This window comes from Phoca vitulina, unplaced genomic scaffold (genome assembly GCF_004348235.1).
Source record: "Phoca vitulina isolate PV1807 unplaced genomic scaffold, GSC_HSeal_1.0 scaffold7, whole genome shotgun sequence".
Classification (NCBI taxonomy): domain Eukaryota; kingdom Metazoa; phylum Chordata; class Mammalia; order Carnivora; family Phocidae; genus Phoca; species Phoca vitulina.
Genome location: NW_022589710.1, coordinates 48,274,428 through 48,299,117, shown reverse-complemented (window position 1 = coordinate 48,299,117; position 24,690 = coordinate 48,274,428). Strand labels below are relative to the sequence as shown.

Here is a 24,690-nt window from a genome sequence, read left to right as displayed (position 1 = left end):
AAGGGGAACCTGGATGCCCAATCCAGGGATGGTTACCTGGGGAAGCACAAGTTGAGCCATGCCCTGGAGGGTGAAAAAGAGGAAAGAGGGGAAAAGCAGGACTGGGGGCAGAGAAATAGTCTTCACTACAGACCTTCACTTTCAGGCAGATGAGTCACTCCTCCCATCCTCCAATGACCCATGATGCAGTAGTAATTCTCTAGCATTTCCTAAGGAAACTGTCTAGAGGTGAGAGCACTGGGTCCCCACGCTGTGCTCTCCTTTCCATCTTCATCATCAGCCACTCACAGAGAGTCTTTGCCCCATGCAGGGAAAGGGTGCTCCTCCTAGCCTCTACTTTCCATCACCAGGATCCACTTTCAAGAACCCATTTGCAAGATCCTGAGCCAAGACCTAGAGGTTCTGCCTATAGCAATGGACCAAAGTCAGGGTTACCACATCACATGAGAGCTGACACCTTGGCCTGAGGCTTCTCAGCACTTAACCTATCAACACTGTCCTAGCCGGTCCAGGATGTTTTGATTACTGTTTTTCAGATCCATGCGGCGCATTCCTTAAATTGAGGTGGACCCTATATGTGATCTTGAAATTCATAGTCTTTAAGTGAGAATATCCATTCTTAATCTAGTTCTTACCTCTTCCTTTGCCTACATATTATTCTTCCATCCTCACCCTGAAGCTGCTCATTTGTTCCCAAGTGCAGCAAATGACAGCACCAGAAGGTGGACAGTTTAAGTGTTTTACCTGGAGGTGGAAAATGATCACATTTGTTTCTGGTGACCCAGATAAAGAAACGATGAAAAGATAATAAATTTTATTGCATCCCTCCCAAGAATAGCCTCTTAACTTTATTAATAATAGTATTTCAAAAGTCTGACACTCACATGTAAAGACATGAACCATTAGTTGCAAACTGCTATAAACTTTGCTCTATTTTACCTTTCCTATATGAAGATTATGATAATTTTAATGTTTCATAAAGGTTTTGACTTTAAAAAATTTGCAGGTTTTATAATTTCAAAGAGTTTTAAAATATACTTGTCAACTGAGCTAATTTATGAAGATAGTGTCCATATACTCCTCTGCTTTATCTCTCTGCTTAGACTTCCAGGTCAGCTTAGGGCAAATAGCACCATTTCACCTTTGTTTTTTTCGTTTTCCTGTTCAAAAGCATAAATTGAGTGCTCTGCACACAAAAGGTATCCCTCCCACCCCCAAAAAACTGTGTATTGGTAACACTGATAGCCAGGACTTTGTGTGTATGTGTGTGTACATACTCATACCCACAAAATTCTGACCACCAATGGTACTAAAAGCCTACAGAGGGTCAGTTTCCCTTGGTCATCAATATAAAGTCCCTAATGCAGATCTGTGTCATGACCCTGTGTTCTGGCTTCAAACACCCCGGCATGAAACATGTTCCCATTCACCCAATATCTAGCACCATCCCCTCTGATAAACTCTCTTAACTGTGCTTGGCCACTATTACTGTTTCAGGAGCCCACACTCCACCATACTCTTCCTTGTCATATGGCCTTTGCCTTGGAAGAAGATGAAAATTCTCTTTGTGCCCTATCTTTAGGTAGGAGGTGAGAACTGGCTGATAAAAGGGAGGGCTGGATTGATGGAGTAGAGAACACTTTTCCAAACTAAAATAGTAAAAAAAAAAAAAAAGGGGGATGATCGGGAGATAGAGAGCCTGAGAATGAATCCCGATTCCACTGTGAACTAGCTGTGTGACCTCAGACATGTTACTGAATCTCTCTGTAATTCTCAGTTACTCTATCTTTGAAATGGGGATAATAATAAAAACCCACCCCACAGGTTGTGCTGAGGAGTAACTGAGGCTCTCCATGTAAAGGGCTTGGCAACGTGTCCAGCACAGAATGAGCACCCAATAAGCACTTGCTGTACTTGCCACTATCATTATTTAGAAAGTGATATAGTGCCAAGGTTAGGTCTGTAATGCTATGTTAGACCGTCTGGGTTCAAGTCCCCGTTCCTCCACTTATTAGCTATACAACCTTGGGCAAGTTGCTTTGTCTCTTTGCCTCATCTGTAACATGAAAATGAAATTTATCTGCCTCATAAAGTTGTGAGATGAAATCAAGTTGGCCAAGTAAAAAGCTTGGCATCGTGCCAAGCATGTGGAAAACTTTCAATATATAAAAATCATTATTATTAATAGTACTATTATCATTACTACCAGCGAATGACTCTCATAAGTCATTTTCATCATGACTTTCTTCTTTTTGAAGACCCCGTACCACCTTGTTCCTGAACTTGTCTTCTTTCCTTGTAAGGCACACGCTGACGTCTGTCTCCTAGCCTACATGGAGTTTCTTGCCCAGTCTGCCTACAGACTGCAGTACAAAAGGAGAGATCCACTTCCTGGGCTCAGAGACTTTTTACTTCTCTCCAACAAGCTTATGTACTTTGGCTAGAAATGTGGGATTGCATTCTCCCTTCTCCTGCCACCTCTAGAACTTACTCTCAGATTCCGTATTTTTAAGGGCAGGATGGGAAGCAGGGAACTGAATGCAAAAGGTTTAGGACCCTCAGTGAGATTTGGCATCCCCAATCCACAAACATGAATGAAATCATCATCCAACCTTACTTCTAAATAAGAAAGCCTCTGGAAATACAGCAGATCTCAAATTCATAGGTGTGAAGATTTGCTTAATTTCTCACTTAATGCTAAGTGTAAAAAAACCTCCAAGCCATACTGGACTAATATCTCTGTGCCCTTGCCCAGGCTTTTTGTCCCAGAGCCATACAAATTTTACCTTTGCAGTTAATACTCACATGAATTCCAATCCTGATATGTAAGATCAAAACAGGAAACCCCTTAGCTAAAGGGAAACCCAGATTCAGGGTGAAAATTCTAAGTCTCTGCTGCTCATGTGTTTCTGTGACAACCCAAAGAACTATTTTCACAAATCCATTAATTCCACAAACATTTATGGAGCATCTCCTCTGGGCTAATAAGTCATGTGCTGGTTTGTTGGGATATCAACATTATTAAAACAAGGTCCTGCCTTCAAGGAGCTCATACATAGTCTGTCTAGTGGTAGAGATAGAGGCATAAATAAGTAATGATAATGCCATGTGACAAGTGAAACAATGAGGGGAGTAAGATGGCCAGGGCATTGTGAGCACAGCCTGAGAGCATGTGTGAATGCTTCCAGGAAGGGATGCTTGCGGAGTATCACCCACGACCAGGGGAGTTGGTTAGGCAAAGGAGGTCAGGGTGGAGCAGCAGGGAGAGAACATTCCAGACAAAGAAAAGGACATGGACAATGGTGCAGAGAAGCAGAACATATTGTGTGTGCATACACAGAAAATTCAAGAGGGGGAGTGGTGCAAGATGAGGCTGGGCAGGTAGGTGGGAGCCAGACCATGGAAAGCCTTGTAGGCTAAGCTAAGGAACATGGACAACATACCCACAGGCAATGATAGGCTGTGATGGTTTCAAGGAAGGGCCTGGCATGGTGTACCTTGCATCTCAGAAAGATTACTACAGGAGTTCCAGGGCAGGATGGTTTTGAGGTGTTCAGTGACAAGACCAGTTACAAGGCAGTAGCTGGAACCCAGTCTGATAATTTGACCCTGATTCCTGACCAGTCCTTATTTCTCTGTCTAAACAAGATCCTTGCCTTTAGTCATCAAAGCACTTACCATTCACTTATCATTCACAGTTTCCCTACCAGCGTCTTGGTCCTGGCCATGGGCAAGCAAATGCAAGTGACAGCTCCTGTCTGGATCTATGCGCCTCCAAGTGAGCGTAATTCAGCACTGGAGCCAAAGCCGATGACATGCATTAGTTATTACTGTAAGACGGCAATTTGGTGATAAAATACAATATTGTCACTTTCAATATGTACTAAAAGTGATTTACCAGAGCTCATGGGGAGCAACTTAGACAACTGTCTGATTACAATACACAGGATAAATCACCCTCATTTGAGGGTTAAATTATCCCATCTGACAACTCTAGATCAATTTGACAGTTAAAATCAGGGTCTTCACCTTCCCTCCCCAACTCATACTGAATTTGTTTTGGTTCCTGTGGGTGAACAATCAAAACAGTAGATGGACCCTCTCCTTTTTCTTCCAAAGCGATTTCCCATCCTTCACTCAGGGTCCAACTGAAGCCCCAGGTCCTCTGTGAAGTTTTCTCTAAAAACACCAACCCATTCTCCAGAGTATCAGTCTTCACAGTAAATATCTCTCGCCCTGGTGCAGCACTCTGTTGGGACAGTAAGGTCTAGAATAAATGTCCCACGAGAGACAGTCTTCAAGTATGGCTGTTGTGATGGCTAACTTTATGAGTCAACTTGACTGTGTTGAGGGATACCCAGAGAGCTGGTAAAACAGTATTTTGGGGTGTGTCTATGAGGCTATTTCTGGAAGAATTAGCATCTGATTCATAGACTCACCAATGTGAGCGGGCCTCATCCAATCTACTGAGGGCCTGAATACAACAAAAAGGCAGCGGGAGGGTGAATTCACTCTCTCTGCTTGAGCTAAGACATCCGTCTTCTGCCTTAATACATTGGTTTTAGGGCTTTCAGACTCAGATCAGGACTTACACCATCAGCCCCCACCCCCATTCCCAATTCTCAGGACTTCAGACTTGGTCTGAATTACACCACCAGCTTTCCTGGTTCTTCAGCTTGCAGATGGCAGATTGTGGGACTTCTTGGCTTTCATAACTGTGTGAACCAAGAAATATCCTTTTATATATATCTGTATATATCCTATTGGTTTTATTCCTCTGGAGAACACTGACTAAAACAGCTGCCAACAATTCCTCCCCTTGAAATATACACATGCCATTCTGCACAATAAGACTTAGAGTCTGATTCCCTGTCCCTTGAATCTGGATTGGCCATGTGACTTGCTTTACCTATAGAAGTGACAGTGTGCCAACTCTAGGTCTAACCCTTAAATAGGCAGGGATGCTTTCACCTGGGGCTCTTAGAATCCAGTCTCCATATAAGAAGCCTGGGCTAGACTACTGAGGGATAAGAGGCATGTGAAAGAGGACCATAGCCTTAGACATCCCTTGTTGGAACTGAGCTAGGCTTCCAGCTTAATGTAACCACATGAGTGACCAGACTGACATTATATGAAACATAACTGGGTGACTCACCCTGTCAACCCATAGCCATGAGAAATAACAAATCATTATCATTTTAAGCCACCAAATTTTGTAGTAGTTTATTATTAAACAACAGAGAATTGAAACTGTGTTTTCTCCCCAACTAGAATGAGAGGTCCTCATGAATATACTATAATAACTGGTACAGACTGGGTATTTCTTATATGATGGGCATTTTATATAAGTGATGTCATTTAATCTACATGAGAGTCATACAAGCTAAGTATTATTATCCCCATTTGACAAATGGGAAACAGGCTGAGAGAGGTTATATAACTTGCCCCAAGTCATAGAACCAGTACTCAGAGCTGTCTGTCTTCAAGGCCTGGGTGTTTTGCCACTCTTCCATACTGGAATTCATGGTTCAGAACCAGTGGATAGACATTTTAAAATCACATGGTTATTAAAACAGTGTAGGAATAAGATGTCTCAGCTTTAGAGTCTAGCACTGGAATCAAATCCCATCTCCAACATGTAAGCCTTGCCTTGCTCTCCTCCCCCACACTAAAGATGGCAACACTGATATTAATGAAAAGAATGGGACTTTTCTATTATACAGTATGATATTTTCTACTTTTTTGGTGATGATATGGTTTTTCATCATTTTCTCCTAATCTTCTATTCTTTGATGCTATGATTTGTTTTCTTTACTACTTTTATGAAAACTGTTTTAACAGGATGTCCCTGGACAAATTGCTGACCTTCCCTGTTACTTGTTATTCTGGACCATAAAATAGATCCTATGATTCCTACCTTGCAGGGTCATGGGGAGGATTAGGTCAAATAGTTACTACAACTAAAGCCCCTGACACATAATAGGCACTTCATAAACTGTCTTGGTATTGGTGTTAGCATTAATATTATTGGGCTGAGTTGGTGAATCTGGAGCAGATTGAAGCTACTTATTTCACGAGGAAGGAAAACACCCCAAGAACTGCCAAAACATTTTTGGCTGCCACCATGCCCATTTAAAAGGTAGAAAGTAAAAACTTTTCCAGGTGACTAGATGAAATGTATTAGTTCCAGATCCAAAGGTCAAGACAGAGCTCTATGCCCACCCAGTTCTCACAGTCAGGTACACACCACTTGGATACCAACAAAAGTACATACTAAGGCCTCACTGGGGTCACATTCCACTACTGTGTTAATAGACTTCACAGCCTCCCCTTAACTTAACCCTATCATTCCCAGAAAAAGCATAAATCTGAAAAGGATGAGCCACTGACCTCAAACATTGTAGTAGATGCTATTGGTGCATCTCCCAGATTCCCTTATCTGGCAGATGCATGCATTCCCCAACTGCTGCAGGTGTTGGCTGCTAATTGGCTCACACCTGCGTCCTTGTCTGGAAGATTGTCTTTAGCCAATGGGAACCACCTAACCTGGAGATGCCTGGGATCTTAAATCTAAGGCCAGCGACCAAATGATTCAGGGGAATAAAAACTCAATCCCCCTGCCTCGATGCAGGACAAGTTCTGTGGTACAAATCATATTCTAGAGCTCCCCCATGGAATCAGGCTGAGGCTAGGCTGAGGCTATATCACACCTTTGCCATCTTCTTCCCTGCCTTTCCTGCCTCCCTCACTTCCTTACAGGGTTCTCCCAAGGGCACTCCCTCAATAAATAACACACTAAGAATCCCCATCTCAGGCTCTGCTTCTGGGAAGCCTGACTCAAGATAATCATTTTGATGCCTTCAAGCAAAGGTAGAAAAAAAATGTCTTTCATACTCTTAGCAAGTTTCTTGTCCCCATATCAAAGATTTTTGTTTAAATAACAAGTTAGAGGGTGCCTGGGTGGCTCAGTTGGTTAAGTGACTGCCTTCGGCTCAGGTCATGATCCTGGAGTCCCGGGATCGAGTCCCACATCGGGCTCCCTGCTCAGTGGGGGGTCTGCTTCTCCCTCTGACCCTCTTCCCTCTTGTGCTCTCTGTCTCTCATTCTCTCTCTCAAATAAATAAATAAAATCTTTAAAATAAATAAATAAATAAATAAATAATAAGTTAGAAACCAAAAAGTGATTAAAAGCAAAGCAAAGAAAATGAGAGACTTCCTGTGAAAACTTGAGATTCAGATAACCATGGCAGGCCACTGTGCTGATTTCCCAACCTCACCACCACTCTGAAGATGAACAGCCAACAAAGGAGGTAATTTACAAATGAAACTATAGGGGATGCAGCTCAAGAATTAATATTGGATGATCATACTAGGAAACCACAGACTTGGTCTATGGAGTCTACAAAATAGTGACCATATGGGTTTAAATCTTTGCTCTACCACTTACTAGCTGGGTGACCTCAGTCTAGTTATTTAACATTTCTCATATTTATTTCCCCTTTTAAGTATGAGGATAATAATGATATGTCTTTCTAGAGTATGGTTGTAAAGTGGGAACTAACACGTGCCTGGCACATAGCAAGTGCCCAATACTAGCTACTATCTTGGTCCAAACACTGTGTGTATCAGTCAGCATAGGCTAAGTTATGCAACAGCAAAAATGCCCCAAAATCTCAGTGCCTCAATACACTGAAAGTCATTCTTCCTCATACCACACATCCATGATATGTTGACTGGGGGTAGGGAAGCCAGGCATACTGAACAGCCACCATCCTGAATGTTAATGTGACTGTGGCTGTGCCAAAAGTCACATATCAGCAATTGAATGCTCTGATCCAGAAGTTAGAGACTCATTTTGGCCCATGACTCATTGGCTGGCCTTAGTCACATGGCCCCATCCAACAACAAGAGATCCAGGAAGTGTCACTCCACTATGATATAAATGAGAAGAGAACTGGGTATCTGTGAGCAGCACTAATATGCCACCACACTGTGCTCAACAATTACACACGTCTTCCATTTAAATCTCACAACCATCCTAAGATGTAGGCATTGGAATTAGCCCCATTCTAAAATTAAGAAATTGAGAGATAGAGGGGTTAAGTAACTTGCTTAAGGCCACACCACTAGCAATGATAATGGTTACTTCCCAAATGGGAGTGAAATTGTAGGCATATAGAATCTCAGAGTTGGAAAAGGACATTTCAAGTCCATGAAATCTAACCTCTCATCCAATGTGGTAATCCCTTCTATAAGTAAATCACAGAAGCATGAAAGCAGGGTCATCCATTAGAAAAAGCAACCTGACTGCCACCCTGGCCCTAAACTTGGACAGGGGAACCTTGGGAGCCACTGATCTGGTGGACTTTGATTTTACATATATATGCATGACTAATATAGGGGGCTTCTCCAAAACCAGATGAGGAGCTCTGGGCCTCTATGTTTCCAGGGACTGCCATGCATGGAAGTGACATTTTATTTTTTTAAATTTGTTTTTTTGTTGTTGTTGAAGTATAGTTGACACATAATGTTACATCAGTTTCATGTGCCCAACACAGTGATTTGATATGTTATGCTCACCACAAGTGTAGCCACCAACCGGGAAATGACGTTTAAATTGTAAAATTCCACAGAGTGGGCACTAACAATGTATAGAATCATTACAGGGCTAGGCTTTAAAAGATTTGTCTCAAATCCTTACAGTAACTTTGTGGGCAGGTATTATCCCCATTTTGCTGATCAAGATCCTGAGGTTAGAGATTTAATTCACTTCCCAAGATGATATGGCTGGTTGGGGGCAGAGCTGGGATTCTAACCCAAGTGGCTCTGATCCAGGGACTGTGCTCCATCACAGGGAGACGGAGGGTCCACTTAACCAGAACACCTCCATTATTCTGTGGTCTGGTACAACTGCTCAAAAAATACAAAATCCAAAATAAATGCATTAATGACAAGTTAATTTCAGTCACTCATTATCAACATGCTTAGTACCATAAAGTCATGTATTAAGTTGAGAGGAAAACCTCCAAGTTTTTGAGTATTTAGACTAGAGCTCATAGACAGGGAGAAAAAGGCTGAAACTGATATTGATCGAGTTATCTACCCTGGCCTAAGCTTGTGCTAGTTTTTATATAAAATTATTTCATTTAATTTTCACAATTTTTTCATGAAATTATTATTTCTCTTATCTCTATTTACAGATTAGGATATCTAGACTCAAAAGATTGAGTGAATTCTCCAAAGTCACACTGTTAAGTAGTGTAAGCTTTCTCTACCAAGCTGCCTTTCCCAGGGCCAAGGGAAAGAAATCACTGACAAGAAGTACTCATGACAAGAGGCCCTGACTCCCCTTCTAGAAGCTCCCATATATATCCCCCAAGACTGTGTCCAGCAGAGTTTTAATCATTTCAGAGTTAGGTCTCTTTTTCATCATCCTTACAGAATGGCTGCCAGAATTCCACATCTTTCAGTTAAGAAGGTTTCTCTTCATCAGCTGAAGCCTCAAGACTTTTCTCTTGTTTCGAATCCAATGTTCCAACTCAGCCCTCCTGACATCAGCTGCTCCCACCCACATATCTCCCCATATGCTGATACCCAACCAACACCATCTGTAGGACCAAAGATGTTCTGGGTCCCTCTGCTCTGAATAAGAACTCTGACTCAAGAGTGAAGGAACTACAGGGCCATTGAAAAAGCTAGTGTATGCTTATAGTCTCTTTAGCCATTCCCTCTATTCTTCTTGCCCCTGAGCCACTTTGACACACTGCTGAGAACAGAGTACACATACTGAGTGGAAATAAGGAGAAAAAGAATGGATCTCTAGCATTTTGTGGATGCTACCAGCCCTGGAGAGAAAATACTGTCTGAAGGAGCTATGCTATAAGTCATTCCTGGATAAGTTTCCAGCGAAGGATGTCATCACCTTCCTCTACAATAAACTGAATTTCCTTGGGGATCCACTAGTTCCCCATCTCATTCCATACCCATGCCAATTAGTCTAAGCTAATAAGTATAACCTGTTTTCCTGGGCACAGTGATTGCTCCAGGAATAAGCAGGCAATTTAGTAGGGTCAATAAAAGAGAAGCCCGGGATTCTTTTTCTGATTACTCAGGAAAGGAGCTCTTATATCACCCTCCCCACCACCCAACTGAGACAGAAGCTAGGCAGATTGAGGTTTGGAGCTGCTGCATTAATCCTGTGATCATGAGGTGAGAGAACAGAACTAAGTCGAAAGATGAGAACATGAAGCCTGGCAGCATCACATGAGACTCTGCATCAAGCTGTACCTCAATCCAGAATAACCCCTAGATTTTCTCCTTATGGACTCCACTAAAATTCCCTTTTGGCTTAAAGCAATTTGGGTTGGGTTTCCAGTCACTTACAATCAAAACAGTCCTGAAAGAGTATCATAAGTAAAAAACAGTCTCAGGGTCCCAGTGTCCAGCGGAAATAGTAGAGATTGAGGTCTACCTTCCCAACAACCTCCCTCCATCTGTGTGCCATTTTACTGCCTTTCAGCCTCTTGACCAGAACTGGCTCTGGGAAAACCAACAAGCCAGACCAAATAATCTCAAATGTCTCTGCTTCCTCAGGCTCTGCTCTCTCCCTCTCAGGTGTCAAATGTTTGAATGCTAAATTCGTATCACGATGTTAGGGAATTCTGTCTGTTCACAGGAATACCTAAATTTGATGAGAGGGAGAGGGTGATGTACAATTCAAAGGAAGCACAAAGGACATTTAGGGTGAAGGTAAGTTACAGCCAATAGAGGTGTCCAGGTGTGTGAACCTCCCTGACCACAGCTCTTTTCTCTCTGTTCTCATGTGTCTTTATATATTAGCTCTGTCACTGTAGGCTAGGAACTTTACAGCCATGTGACCCAGTTTCCTCACCTGTAAAATAGGGATACAAGTCTTGTAAAGTTGTGATAATCAATGACTCAGGCAGGTAGGGCACATAGAACAGTGCCTGGCATAGAGTGAACACTATACATGTCAGCTCCTAATCTCCTTATTCTTTGGGCGGACATTACCATCCAGACTGTACACTCCTGGGCAGTAGATGATCTGACTTACTTTTCTTTGTATTTATAGCAACCAGCCCAGTGTCTGGCTCCAGAAGTATTTACTGAACGGCCCTTGGCAGGGGTGCTATAAAGAGATTCATGTATGTGTGTTTCATCCTATGGTATTATAAATGGATCTCTAATAATGGAAGTTCAAGCCCTGAAGTTGGATATTGCAGAAAAGATTCTCAGGCAAGTCATCCATCCTCACTTGAAGAGTTTTTATTAATAGCTGAGAAACAAACCAGTTGGGTGGGACAGCCATTTAGGAATAGCCCTCAGCCTGAGATGTAATCCCCAACTCACTCTACCAGAAACTTCCATCCTCAACCTGCCTTATGACTTTGGCTCAAGTTGTTTTTTCATTCCTCCAGCATGCAGAGGAGAGACCCGCCAGGAATTATCTCCCCTTCCTGCCTTGAGAACTGTCACACTCATGAGAATTTTCTGAGCAGATATTTGTCTTGTAGCATCCTAGAGTCAGCGCCTCAGAGAGATCTATAGAACAGGCTTATTCTTTAGTCCCTAGGCTGCCATCGAATCAGTAGAGAGTTGTGAGCTGTCAGCTAGGTGTTTCTGTCTTCAGGGGGAAAGAACCTTGAGCAAAGATATTTATAAAGGAGAATTTGTTGTAAGGCAAATGAGGGGAGGAAGGCAGTTCAGATGGAGAAAGAGATTCACCACCACAAAAAGCATTTTCATGTGTTAAATCTCTCTTGCATGTGGATGCACTAGTCCCATGCAGTGTTAACAATTTCTTCTATTATCTTCTTGTCCTGACATATGCTTGGGAGATCAGAAGTGTAAACAGGTAATTCAGTTGGGTAAGTAAATTGCCTCTCCTCCCTGCCAAGCTGTTAAGCAGGCACTTCTAACATTGCACAGGTTTAGATCAGGTTTCCCAGAGGCTGGCTAAATGAGGATGGTGAAATGAGATCTCAGAGGAGTAAGGAAGGGTATAGCATCTCCCCCAGGACATGGGAAGACTTGGGGATGGTCTTCACTGTAGAAACAAGCACTTTGCCTGACATGAACTTCTTAAACATCTCTATAAAATGGAAATAGGTAACTTCAGAAATATGGTAAGTTGGTGGCTAAAGGACCTAATTTTGTCCCATAAATATTCCTAGAAATTCATAGAAATATCAACCCATGTCCATCTTACAAACAGGAGAGGTTTGGAAACTTAGGGCCTAAATAAATGTTTCACTAAATTTCATCTGCCTCATTATCTCATTCCTCATTTGTTCAACAACCATTACTGAGCACTTCTTTATGCCATGCACAGTGAAACAGCAATTATTAGAGTCCAAGGCAACATTGGAACATTGAAGATGACAGGATGGTATGAACTTAAGAGGGATTTGGATATAAAATCAATAGGATTTTGTTGACTGATGGGATGTGTAAAGGCAGCATGGAGAGGCTGAGCAGCAGAAATAAGAGTCAAAACATGGAAGCTAGGATTATTCCTAAGTGTAACTGGGCATGGTGTGGCATCACTCACAGAGGAACAGAGCATAGGTGGAGGAAAGTTCAAAGGATGATTGTAGTATGGAGCTCAAAGAGTCAATGCTCAGGATTCCCAATGCCCTCTGAATCCTGGCTGTAATTCTATCACCATCAAGTTACTTTTGCAGCCCTTTGCACTTGCTAAATCCAATTTTACTCAAACACAGGCAGAATTGGGCTTCCAAAGCATAACCCCGGGTTTCTCTGTTAGAATAACAAGACATGAATGTAAAATAATTCTATCTGTGGAAGGAAGAGAGGAAAAACTCTGTTGGGGGCTTACTAGCAGTCAGGTATGCTATTGTCTACTTTCTTGTGTGATCCTCACACACCTGGAAGGAATACTTACCCCCACTTTACAGATAAGACTGAGACTCAGAAATTAAAATAATTTGGAAAAAAGTTAAATAAGGAATAGCAGGTACAGAGCCCAGACCAAACTCATGTCTCCTGATTCCTCCTGGGACAATATTCTTTCTCATGACCCATGCTGCCTTTCTGAGAAATAAAAAGACACATGAGCTCTGTGTTTTGATGGGCCAAATATGGAACTTCCTACTCACGACTTCAGCATACACCCCCAGATGCATAAGCCCCTTGAGTAAACGTAGGCATTGGTTGGTACAGGGTTAGTGAAACAACAAATGTTGTATCCCACTAGAGCCATTCAACAGGATTCCAATCCCTGAGACCCTCTCTCTCTCATTGGACCTTGCTTTAACCCTGAGCAGCTGGTGATCTTTTGAACCCAGCTTATACTGGACGGGTGGACAGGAGCCAACATCAATACATCACTAAGTTTGTGCAGGCTCAGAGCACAGGTGGGGAATTCAGGGAACTACCAGGGGAAGGACTATCACCCATTTCCACCAATATGACTCCACCCTACTGGGTATACTCATTTCTGCCTCATTATAGCAAGACTTCCCACCCCCAGCCTCTGAGCGCAGGAGGGAACTATCAAGCTGCAGCACTATGGCTCCAAGGGTCAGAAGAAATTGGTAAGAAGTCATAGTTGGCAAAAGCAGAGTTGCAAGCCTGGTATCTTGACTTCTGACCCAGACCCACCCACCCCCTCACCAATGCTCCCTTGCCTTTCTAAATCCTGTGCTAGAGGATGCTGGTGGGCTACCAAGAATCTATTCCCCCTTCTCCCACTCTGATTTTCCTCTGGGGAATCTGCCTCTCTGCTAGTTTTACCTATATACTCTGAAGGAAGGTATCTCCTGTTTTGCCCAGCCACAGTTGGGTCCAATGAGGTAAAGTAAGCTCAGGACTATGCAAGGGCCTGAAACTCCTGCTGTCATCCTGCTGCCAGGAGGGGAGGGTCCAGAGGGTAATGGGCAGATCCTGAGGATAAAGCTAACACAGCAGGAGACAAGAGCAGACAGAAAGATCCTGTCCTTGGTGACATTATCTGATCTTCTCAATTACATGAGCCAGTAAACCCTTTATTGTTTAAGTCCATGGTGCTTCTTTGTCATCTGCTCATCCTTCAATGCCCACCTTAATTTCTACTCCCCCATGAGCCTTCCCTAGCCAAACTTTCCAGCCCTTAGTATGTCTTACAGAAGAGTCTTTTCTGAACATGTTTTTCCTTATAATGTATAGTGTCACTGGAATAAGCCCATACTTTGAAGCAAACAGAATTTCAATTATGATTTATCTACTCACTAGCTGTGCAATCCTAGGCAAGGTGCTTAAAACATGAATCTCAGTTTCCTCATTTGTGAAATGGGATAAAGCTCTTTTTCCTCCCAAGAGAAATAAGTGAAAGAATGGAACAGCACCTCTATGTGGGTAGCAGAGTAGACTTCTTAGGGAAAGGGATCCCTGTGGTTAACTGCCAAGTATGACAAGAACTCTATATCCTACATATAGCAGACATTAAGTCAATATTTCTGAGCAAGCTGAGTGAATGAATGTGTCCCTCCCCCAGCTCCAGGTCAGAACCTGGGAATATTAGCTTAGCCAAGTCAACCCAGCTTGTAAAGCATCTGTCCACAATCCTCTTGGCTCCCAGCCAGGCTCCCAGACCTGGCAGTTGCAGGAATTCATCAGCATACCCAGAATCCCCCTCCCTGTCTCCAGCAACCACTCTAAAGGCAATTCAAACTCTAGCAGCCTGTGCTTTATGTAAACTGTGGCCAGTGACAAACACACTGAGCCAGGAGGAAGTGATTGGCAATAATAGAATATTTTAGTAGCTGGGAAAATAATAGAATATTTTATTAGGCAGGATGGGAAGGGAGACCATGCTCTTCCCATTTCAGTTTCAAATAGGGAGACAAAAAGTAAGAAAAACACCCTGTGGCTATAAAAGATCAGTCTAGCCTAAGGAATGGAGAAGGACCACCCAATTATGGGCTTTATCACCTCCTAAGGGCAAAATGTTCTACCAACCCTCCATGTATTACTCAGTCACTTGTGCTACTGTTTTCTACCCTTTGCTAGTTTTACCTCATGGGATTCTGAGAGAGCAACACCAGAGCATCTGTCTATTTTGCTCCTTGTTTGCAGTATCAGGTATGAAGTTGGTAGAAGAGAAGGCTAAAACAAATGCTTAAATTAAAAACTACAGTTACTCTTGTATTTCAGTTATCTGTAGGCCATGTCACTGCAGAACACAGAAGACCGACCTTTGAAGCTTTGTCACCTGCCATTTTTATCTCTAATGATGCTAATTTGCATTAGGTCTGTATTATAGGCTGCCCGGAGTTCTCTTGGAACCAGGTAGTTAATAAATGAGAAAGAGAGAGAGAGACAAATGGATGGATGGATGGATGGATGGATGGATAGGCAGGCAGGCTCTACATCTATATGTCCCTGTCCAATGATTCCATTTGAGGACATTCTACTATTCATCAAAACTCATATCTTCATAATTCACCCACCAATCAGCATTAACCTCTCTTATTACTCCATTTTGTTATTCGACAAAGCCAGTATATCAAACTGAGCTCACCCAAAAAAGTACACATGTTGGTACTAATATTCAATCAATATGCATGTATTGAGTATCCACCTGATCCATGCACTGAAATGAATAAGGCACAGTCCCTCATTCCCTCAAGCCCATCACTACCATCCTAATAATTATCTCCAGGGTTATGTTAGGATTTCTACCAAACTCCTGAGTAGTAGAACATCGACTTTCCCCATCGTAATTTCCTATTCCCTCATTCCTATCCCTTGCCTGGACATTCCCTCACCCCCAAGAAAGCCAACTCAGGTGCCTCTGGAAATTGGGAGGCTGCAGACAACATCTGGTGCACCAGGGGAATGTGTTTGTCTCAGCCCATCTCAAAATAGTATCTGACAAGCCTGAATCACACAAGTTCTGAAAAACTCACAAGAAATAACCTAAGAAATCTATAGCTGCCTCCTCCAATTTCACTCCCTGTCTGGCTGCTTATTGACTTCTGCAGCCTGTATTGACAACGGGCAACCCTGCTTCTGTCTGCCTGCTCCCATGCAGTGGTAAGTAAAGCAGCAAAAAAAAAAAAAAAAGGAAAATAGAGAAGATCACAGCTGTAACTCATGCCAGAGACCCTGTTCTGGAGCCAGGCACCAGTCTACAGGCAAAATTTCTAACAAAAATGAGAGATTTATTAGGGAGAAAATGCCTGAATCCCCTTCCCTTCCTTTTGTTCATCCCCCAAGGGCCACGTAGTTAATTTGGCTTCTTCAAACCTCTGCTCCACATTTAAGCTTCCAAATACCACTTTTGTACCAATAACATTTGTCCAATGTAAGGGAATGGGGTATAGCCCACCCCCACCACAGCTCACATACCTTTTTTTTTTAAAGGTGACCTGAAAGACTTACCTGCCAAGCTCGAATTAATTTCACTGCAGAAATGGAAATGCAGGGTGCATGCCTCTGGGAAAGCACAACCTCAGGGTGCAGAAACAGCGAAGAGAGGGACCACCACATTCCCTAAGCCCTCCAGTCCTGTGTTTCTCCCGGAGCAATTGATAATCTCACTAACACCTACAAGAGTGTGCAGGAAGCTGCCTTCCTAACACCGCCCTCGGTGTTCGTGATTTTGCAACTCTCTCACCCTTCAAATCTTAGCGCAGCACTGGCAATTAGAAACCTGCACACATCTGGGGCCTGGGATGGGTGTTTTGTGCATACATTGGGAGCTTCAGCCAGCAAAGGGGACTCTCAGCAGCCTCATCCTCTCTCAGGGGATTTATTTGAATCTGCAGATTGTGTCATGCCAAACCTATCTCCTTGCTCAGTGTGAATCACTGACTCAGGAAGTCACATGGACCCAAGAATCCCAGAATGAGAGCTCTGTTCTGGGAAATACCGGGGGTATCTACTCTCCTATTAGCCACAACCTTTAAATAACTACTTTGATCAGAATGCATGACTAGAGAGGACATTATGAAGCTAAGTTGCTATTGCAGGGAGCAGAAAAGAAGTTAGAGCAAAAGCCAGCATTCTTTCTACAGCAAACAGTTCCCTGGGGCCCCTTCTTCATATTGGCTGGTTCACAGTTTCAAGGCAGCGGCAAACATTTGGAATACTCTGGAGTAAATGCAGGGGTCTTGAAATCCCCTTGTTTCAGACCTATGACATAGCTATCCTAAATCCCTAACCTAATTCCAGGGTTAGCTGAGCCACCCAAGGATATTTTGGATCGAATCTGTCATTTCTCTGCTCCTACTTTAGACAAGAAGCAGAAGTTAGGAGGTAGGATGCTATATATGGATTTGCCATCTTGTGATGCTAACAAATACAGACTCAGTTATTACCCAAACCTCTCGCAGGGAAAAAGCATCATTTTTATTACTTGTTACTAATAGTGTTAACAACAATATTAATAATAGAAGCAGTTAGCCTTTATTAGGTTGCAAATACCGTTCATATAATTTTTCATGCATTATCACATTCAATATCCCAACAATTTTATGAATTGTGTGTGACTGGTATTCTCTGCATTTTAGAAATGAGGATACCTGGTATTGGAGATGCTAAGTAATCTTCCCATGGTCATATGATGAAAGGTAGCTGCAGGACTGAAATCCAAACCCATCTAACTTCAGAACAGGTGATTTTAATTGCTCTGTTCTACCACATTGAGTAGACACTCAGAATGAATGCTAAATCATTTATATCTTTCATATTTGAAATCTGTAACCATATATGTATAACTCACCTTCAAGATACTCTTATGCTATACAAAAAGGGTTTGTTAAAAAATATCACATGCTCATGATCTCCCAAAGAACAATCAAGTTTCTTAAAAGAGGAAACTGCTTTTAAGCACTTTGCACAGTACCTACTTGCTTATAATTCATGTAAATATAAGCCTCCAAAGAATTATTATATATTCAATAAAACAGACCCACAAATCCACTTAATAAATCATTGTTCTGATACTGAATGTTCTTTAATGTGATTTTGCTAAAATTCTAAGTAATCACTTATTCTGACTTTTCACTAACCTAGACTTTTCTTGTTAACAAATAATAAAAGTATGCTGATAGACCTTTTCTTCATAGATGTTAGCTTATTTATACTCATAATATCCTCAGGGCACATAGAAAGTACCATTTCTCTCATCTTATCAATATTTAGAAGACCGTGCATAGACCCTATGCAGTGGTGCATGGTACACAATGTGTGATGTATAATAAACTACATGGTTCACAACAGTTAATCATCCATTCAGTGATTCATCACTCACTATGTTCAGTCAGATTGAAACACCATTTTAAAGAGTACAATAATTCACTCTTTAAAGTCGTGTGACTTTGGAATCCAGCAAACCTGGGATCAAATCCAGGTTCTGCAATTTACTAGTTTGATCTGTTCCAGGCATTAAAAATTACCAAAACCAGTTACTTACAAACTAATGATTATGTTCCTCTGTCAGGTATTGCCTTTTAGACTGTGCTGGTTATTTTAGCAGATTATATCAAGGAGTGAAGTGTGAGTTATTTATTTAACCCTCATGCGGGCTTCATACAAGTTAGAAAGTGGTCTGTTGCCAGACACTGGCTATTTGTGCAAGTAAAGACATAAACATCTCTCTTTGATTAGAAAAATTTGAGGGAGGGTTCAATGGGGAGAGTATCTCCACTTTGAAGATAGAGACCAACATTTACATATTAAATCCATAATTTAGGAAATTATGAGGTTTAATTAAATAATGCATGTAAGGCATCATGCATTGTCCAGGGGAAGAATAGGTGAAATGCCTTCAAGACCCTTCATTAGCTCATTGGAATCCAAGCCCTTTGAGGATTCTTAGGTCCATGTACTTTTGTAGTACCTTTTCTGGTGTCCGTAATTCCCGTGAAACAAACTAAATACTTGAGGGTTAATAGACTGACAGTTAAGCAACATTTCTATAAAAGATTCCCATAAAGCTCAAGAAGGGAAACTGTTGCCTGTTGGAAGTGGGGAGTGGGAAAGGGACTGTTAAGTCATAAAAACAGAACCAGTAAAAACACCATCAGATAAAGGAAGACAAGACAACTCAGACTTTCTTTAGAGGTCGCTGAAATTTTCAAACTTAATGTTTCTGCCTTTTACCTATTGCATTAGAAATGGAATGGATGGCCAGCGGGGGGGGGGGGGGGGCGCGGTAACTACTACTTCCTGGCTCCAAGGTCAACTCATAAAGGGAGACTGCTATATTTTTCCTATTTCTGAGATATATTCTCTTAAAGGAAAAAAAACATTTTTTTCTACAATGGCTGCATCATCCTCTTTTAATATTCCTACTAGAACAAAGTAAAATGTTTTGCAGTTATTTCTCTGCAAATACTCAAATTTGAGAGAAAAGGAAAATAATGAAACTCGAAATAGCCAATTATTTATTTTATTTTCTGTCCCTTATGCCTTAAAAGTAAATAACAGTGAATAAAGTATAGATGAAAGGTCCCAGAAAATTGCCCCTAGTTTTAATAATTCTAGTTTCCCTCTGAAACTATTAGCATCTTGAGGGAAGGGCCTTCATTCAGCTTTGCATTTTTCTAGAAAACTTGTTCTACTGTTCCACAAACAGGGCAATTCAATGGCTAGAGGTAACACTGACACAAGCAATTGAAGACCATGACAGTGCTGTGGACTTTCCAAGAATCCAGTCAGACTAGGGGATGGCTATGGTGATAGCAAATACAAATTATTGTCAAAAAAAGCCAATGCAGAGCCAATTTTTAACGCCTAGCTAAGCATGGGTTCATAGGGCAGCAGTTAAAAGTTTGATAAAACTGGGCGCCTGGGTGGCTCAGTTGGTTAAGCGACTGCCTTCGGCTCAGGTCATGATCCTGGAGTCCCTGGATCGAATCCCACATCGGGCTCCCTGCTCCACGAGGAGCCTGCTTCTCCCTCTAACCCTCCCCCCTCTCATGTACTCTCTCTCTCTCTCATTCTCGCTCTCTCAAATAAATAAATAAATCTTTAAAAAAAAAAAAAAGTTTGATAAAAGTATGATAGGACTGAGTGGTCAGAGCAGTTGGAGCCTGGTACTAAAATAAATGAAAATAGAAGATTCAAGGCCGCTAGAAATAGTAAGACAGAGATGGAAAATTCTTTTCCACTCAGCCAGAAAACATTAGGGAGAGTCCAGTACCTTTGGACAGCTCCCTGGGAGTCATTCTGGGTCCTTAAAGTCTGTCTATAATTAACCATCAAATGATCCATCAGTTATCATACATTTGTCACGTTTTTGGTATTTTCAAGACAAATGCACAAACTTCCACCTCAGGGAAATAGGCATACCTGTTCCTATTCCTTCTATTAAGTATGACTAAAAACCCTAGACATTATATATAAAATAAACATAGAAAGACTCTGACAGGTGGAGAGAAGGTAGGCTGCCTAGGGACCTTGGGACCTAAAGAACAACACAGTAGTAAATTCCCTGAGTTTTCTTTTTTATCTCATATATCTCAGACAGATGCTGGAGAAACTGGACATGGAAAAACCATGGGGTGCAAATGAAAAAAAGACCCAACAAAAGCCTACTATCTCTAGCCAGAGAATCAGGACAGGTCTAGGAAGGCAGAAAACTTTTACAAAGTAATCGCTGTACTCCAGCCAAACACCACAGAAAAAAAGTGTTGTCTCACCCCTACCCAGACCAGCAAAGATCAAGTGGGAAACCTAAATTTCCATCTTTGCCAAGATGTATTGAGGCATCTTAACTTTCTCACCTGTGTGGTGTGCAGGTCAAGTGGGAGTAATGACTTTCATCTCTGCCAAGCAATAACAAAACCCCCCACGTGCAGGGTGTCAATTGAGAACACATGTGAAGCCTGGATTTTTTTACTCCCACCTGGCATTAACAAGGCACCACTCTCCATCCCTTCTGGGTTTGTATCAGAGGAAGACTTTTACAACCCACTGGAGGTAATGAAGCAACACTGCCACCACCATCATGGTATTTGTGGAGGCCACTTGGGGAGCAGTAACAAGGCATCCCTACCACTCCCAGTAGGGAGGTATCAGTGGAGACCTAGCTAGGTCTCCAAACTCTGCACAGGAATAACAAGCTCCATCCTCAGGAATTAATGTCAAATAGGGAACTTACATTTCTACCAGGACCAGGCAGTAAGGAGTAGCTCCCCCACCCTCCTTTCCCTGACAGCAATGTCAGCCAAATCCAGGTAAAACAGGAAGTTTGAATAAGACCTAGAGTCTCATACTAACCAAAATGTTCAGATTTCAACTAAAGATCGCAAGTCATAGCAAGAACCAAGATGATCTCAAACTGAATGAAAAGAGACAATCAATAGGTGCCAACAGTAAGAGAACAGGGGTGTTAGAATGATCTGACAAAGATTTTAAAATGGCCATCATAAAAGTGTTTTAATGGGCAATAATGAACATACTTGAAACAAATGAAGCAATAGTCTCAGCAAAGAAATAGAAGTATCAGCAAATGGATAGTATATATAAGAATAAAATGAAAAAAAGAACAAAATGGATATTTTAGCACTGAAAAACACAATAACCAAGGTGAAAAACTCAGTGGATGGGCACAACAGCAGAATAAAGGACACAGAGGGGAAAATTTGGTGAACGGGAAGATAGAACAGGAGAAATTACCTAATCTGAACAACAAAGAGAAAAGACACGGAAAAAAAATAAACAGAGCCACAAGGACCTGTGGACTATAACAAAAGATTTAATATTTATGCCACTGAAATCTCAGAAAGAGAGAAGAAAGGAGGCATGGCTAAAAAAGTACTCAAAAAAATAATGACTTAAAACTTCCCACACTGGTAAGAGATATCAACCTTCTGATTCAAGAAGATAACTAAACTGCAAGCAGATTAAATTAAAAAAATCCATACCATGACATATGCAACAGACTGAATTGTGTCCCCCCAAATTCCTATGTTGAAGTCTCAACCCCCAATATGACTGTATTTAGAGATAAGGCTTTTAGGAGGTAACTAAGATTAAATGAGGTCATAATTCCATAGGATTAGTGGCCTTATAAGAAGAGGAAGAGAGAGAGACCTCTCTCCCTGTATCTGCCATCTGAGTACACAGCAAGAAGGTGGCCATCTGCAAGCTAGGAAGAGAGCTCTTACCAGAACCCAACCATCCTGACATCTTAATCTCAGACTTCCAGCCTCCAGAGCCATGAGAAAATTAGTTTCTGTTGTTTAAGTCACCCAGTCTATGGTGTTTTGTTATGGCAGCCCACGCTAAGACATCATAGCTAAAATTCCAAAATTAAAGAAAGAAAAAGAAGAACAACAGCACCTTACCAATAATGGAAAAATCACTTAAAGGCCAGTGGATTTCTCATCAGAAACCACAGAGGCCAGAGGAAGTGGAACAACATTTTTCAAATGCTGAAAGAAAACAACTGTCAACCTAGAATCTTTTTTTCAAGATTTTATTTTTAAGTAACCTCTACACCCAACATGGGGCTCAAACTCACAACCCTGAGATCAAGAGTCACATTCTCTACCAACTGAGCCAGCCAGATGCCCCAACCTGGAATCTTTAATGAATATGTCCTTCAGAAATTAGGGAAAGTCAGGATTTTCAGGTGAAAGAAAACTGAAAGAATTTGTTGCCATCTCACCTACCTTAAAATAATGGCTCATGGAATTCTCTAAACAGAGGAAATGATAAAAGAAGAATCTTTAAAAATCAGGAAGGAAGGGACAACATGATAGGCAAAAATAAGGGTAAAGTAGACTTTTCATCTACTTGTGATTCTTCCAAATTATGTCTGACAATTGAAATAAAAATTACAACACTGATGTGGTTCTAAATGCATGTAGATAAGATATTTAATGTTATAAGTGGGGGAGGGGTAAAGGGCTATAAAGGGAAGTTTATATGAGGTATCTACATTTAACACAAACTGCTAAAATGATGACACCAGTAGACTATGATTTCATTTATGTGTGTGTATAATACCTAGAGTAACTGTTAAAAATAACTTTATGAAGAAATGCACTCAAAACACTAGATAAAACAAAATACTAAGTCTAAAAAAATGTTCAAATACCAACAGAAAGTCAGGAAAAAGAGAAATGAAAAACAGAAAGAACAGAAAGAATAAAATAAAATGGTAAGCCCAAGCCCTAACATATAAATAATGATATTAAATGTATAAGGTCTAAATATACAAACTAAAAGACAAAAAATGGCAGGATAGATTAAAAATATGACCCAACTAAATGCTGTCTACAGGAAATTCACTTTCAACAAAATGATATAGACAGGCTTAAAGTAAAATGATGGAAAAACACATCATGCAAATATTAATCAAAAGAAAGCAGCAGTGGCTTTAAAATACCAAATAAATTAGTCTTCAGAGCAAAAAAATTACCACACACCAAGATAATTGTATAATGAAAAATGGATCAATCCCCAAGACACAATCCTAAGTGTGAATGCACCAAACAACAGAGCTACAAAATATGTGAAGCAAAAACTACTAAAAATGAAAGAGGAAATAGATCAACCCAATTATACATTCTTCTCTCAACAATGGATAGAACAAATAGTTAGAAAATCACTAGGTTGGGCGCCTGGGTGGCTCAGTCGTTAAGCGTCTGCATTCGGCTCAGGTCATGATTCCAGGGTCCCGGGATTGAGTCCCACATGGGGCTCCCTGCTCGGCAGGAAGCCTGCTTCTCCCTCTCCTACTCCCCCTGCTTGTGTTCCTGCTCTCGCTCTCTCTCTGTCAAATAAAGAAATAAAATCTTTAAAAAAAAAGAAAAAGAAAAAAGAAAATCACTAGGTTATAGAATTCAACAACACCATCAATCAATCATATCTAACTGACATTTATAGAACACTCCACCCAACAACAAAAGAACACACATTATTTTCAAGTATCCATGAAATATATACCAAAATAGTCCACATCCTGGGTCATAAAACAAACCTCAACAAAATTAAAAGGATTGAAATCATAGAGTGCATTCACCAACCAAAATGGAATCTAACAGAAAAATAACAGGAAATACTCCAAACAGTTGTAAACTAAACACACTTCTAAATAATACTTAAGTCAAAAAAGAATTTTAAGAAAATCAAATAATACCTTAAACTGAAGGAAAATAAAAATACAACATATCAAAATTTGTGGCAGAGCTAAAGCAGTGCCGAGAGGGAAATGCATAACACTAACTGCTTATATTTTAAAAAAGAAAAAGAAAGAAAAAGGAAAAGAAGAAAAGTCTCAAATCAATCGTCTAAATTCACATCTCAAGAACCTAGAAAAAAGAACAAAATAAGTTCAAAGCAAGGAGAAGAAAGAAGAAAGACAAGAGTAACAACTAATAAATGAAACAGAAAAATAATGTAAAAAATCAATGAAACAAAGAGATGGTTCCTTGAAAGGATCAATAAAATTGAAAAAACTTCTTGCCAAGACTGAGAGAAAGAAAAAGAGAGAAGACACAACTATCAATCAGGAATGAAACAAGATATCTCTATAGAGATATCTTACGGACTTCAAATAATAAAGGAATACTGAAAACAATTCTATATACATAAATTTGGTAACTTAAATGAAATGAACCAAGTCCTCCCAAAACACTATCACAAATCACCCAGTTTAAATAGATAATTTGAATAGTCACTTAACTACTAAGGAAAATGAATCAATAATTA

General features: G+C 40.9%; 1 protein-coding gene across 30 annotated transcripts in view; it reads right to left on the bottom strand.

Annotated features, from left to right (window-relative positions):
• The window catches only part of NRXN3 (neurexin 3), a 1,527,623-nt gene that overhangs the window by 1,290,628 nt on the left and 212,305 nt on the right, over positions 1-24,690 (bottom strand). Inside the window, exon 1 of one of the 30 annotated variants that reach the window (XM_032406084.1) lies at positions 16,405-16,471. The exons of the other annotated variants lie outside the window; for them this stretch is intronic. The gene's annotated coding sequence lies outside the window, so the exon portion shown is untranslated. Of the gene's footprint in view, positions 1-16,404; positions 16,472-24,690 lie in introns of those variants that run through there. 30 annotated transcript variants of the gene reach the window in all.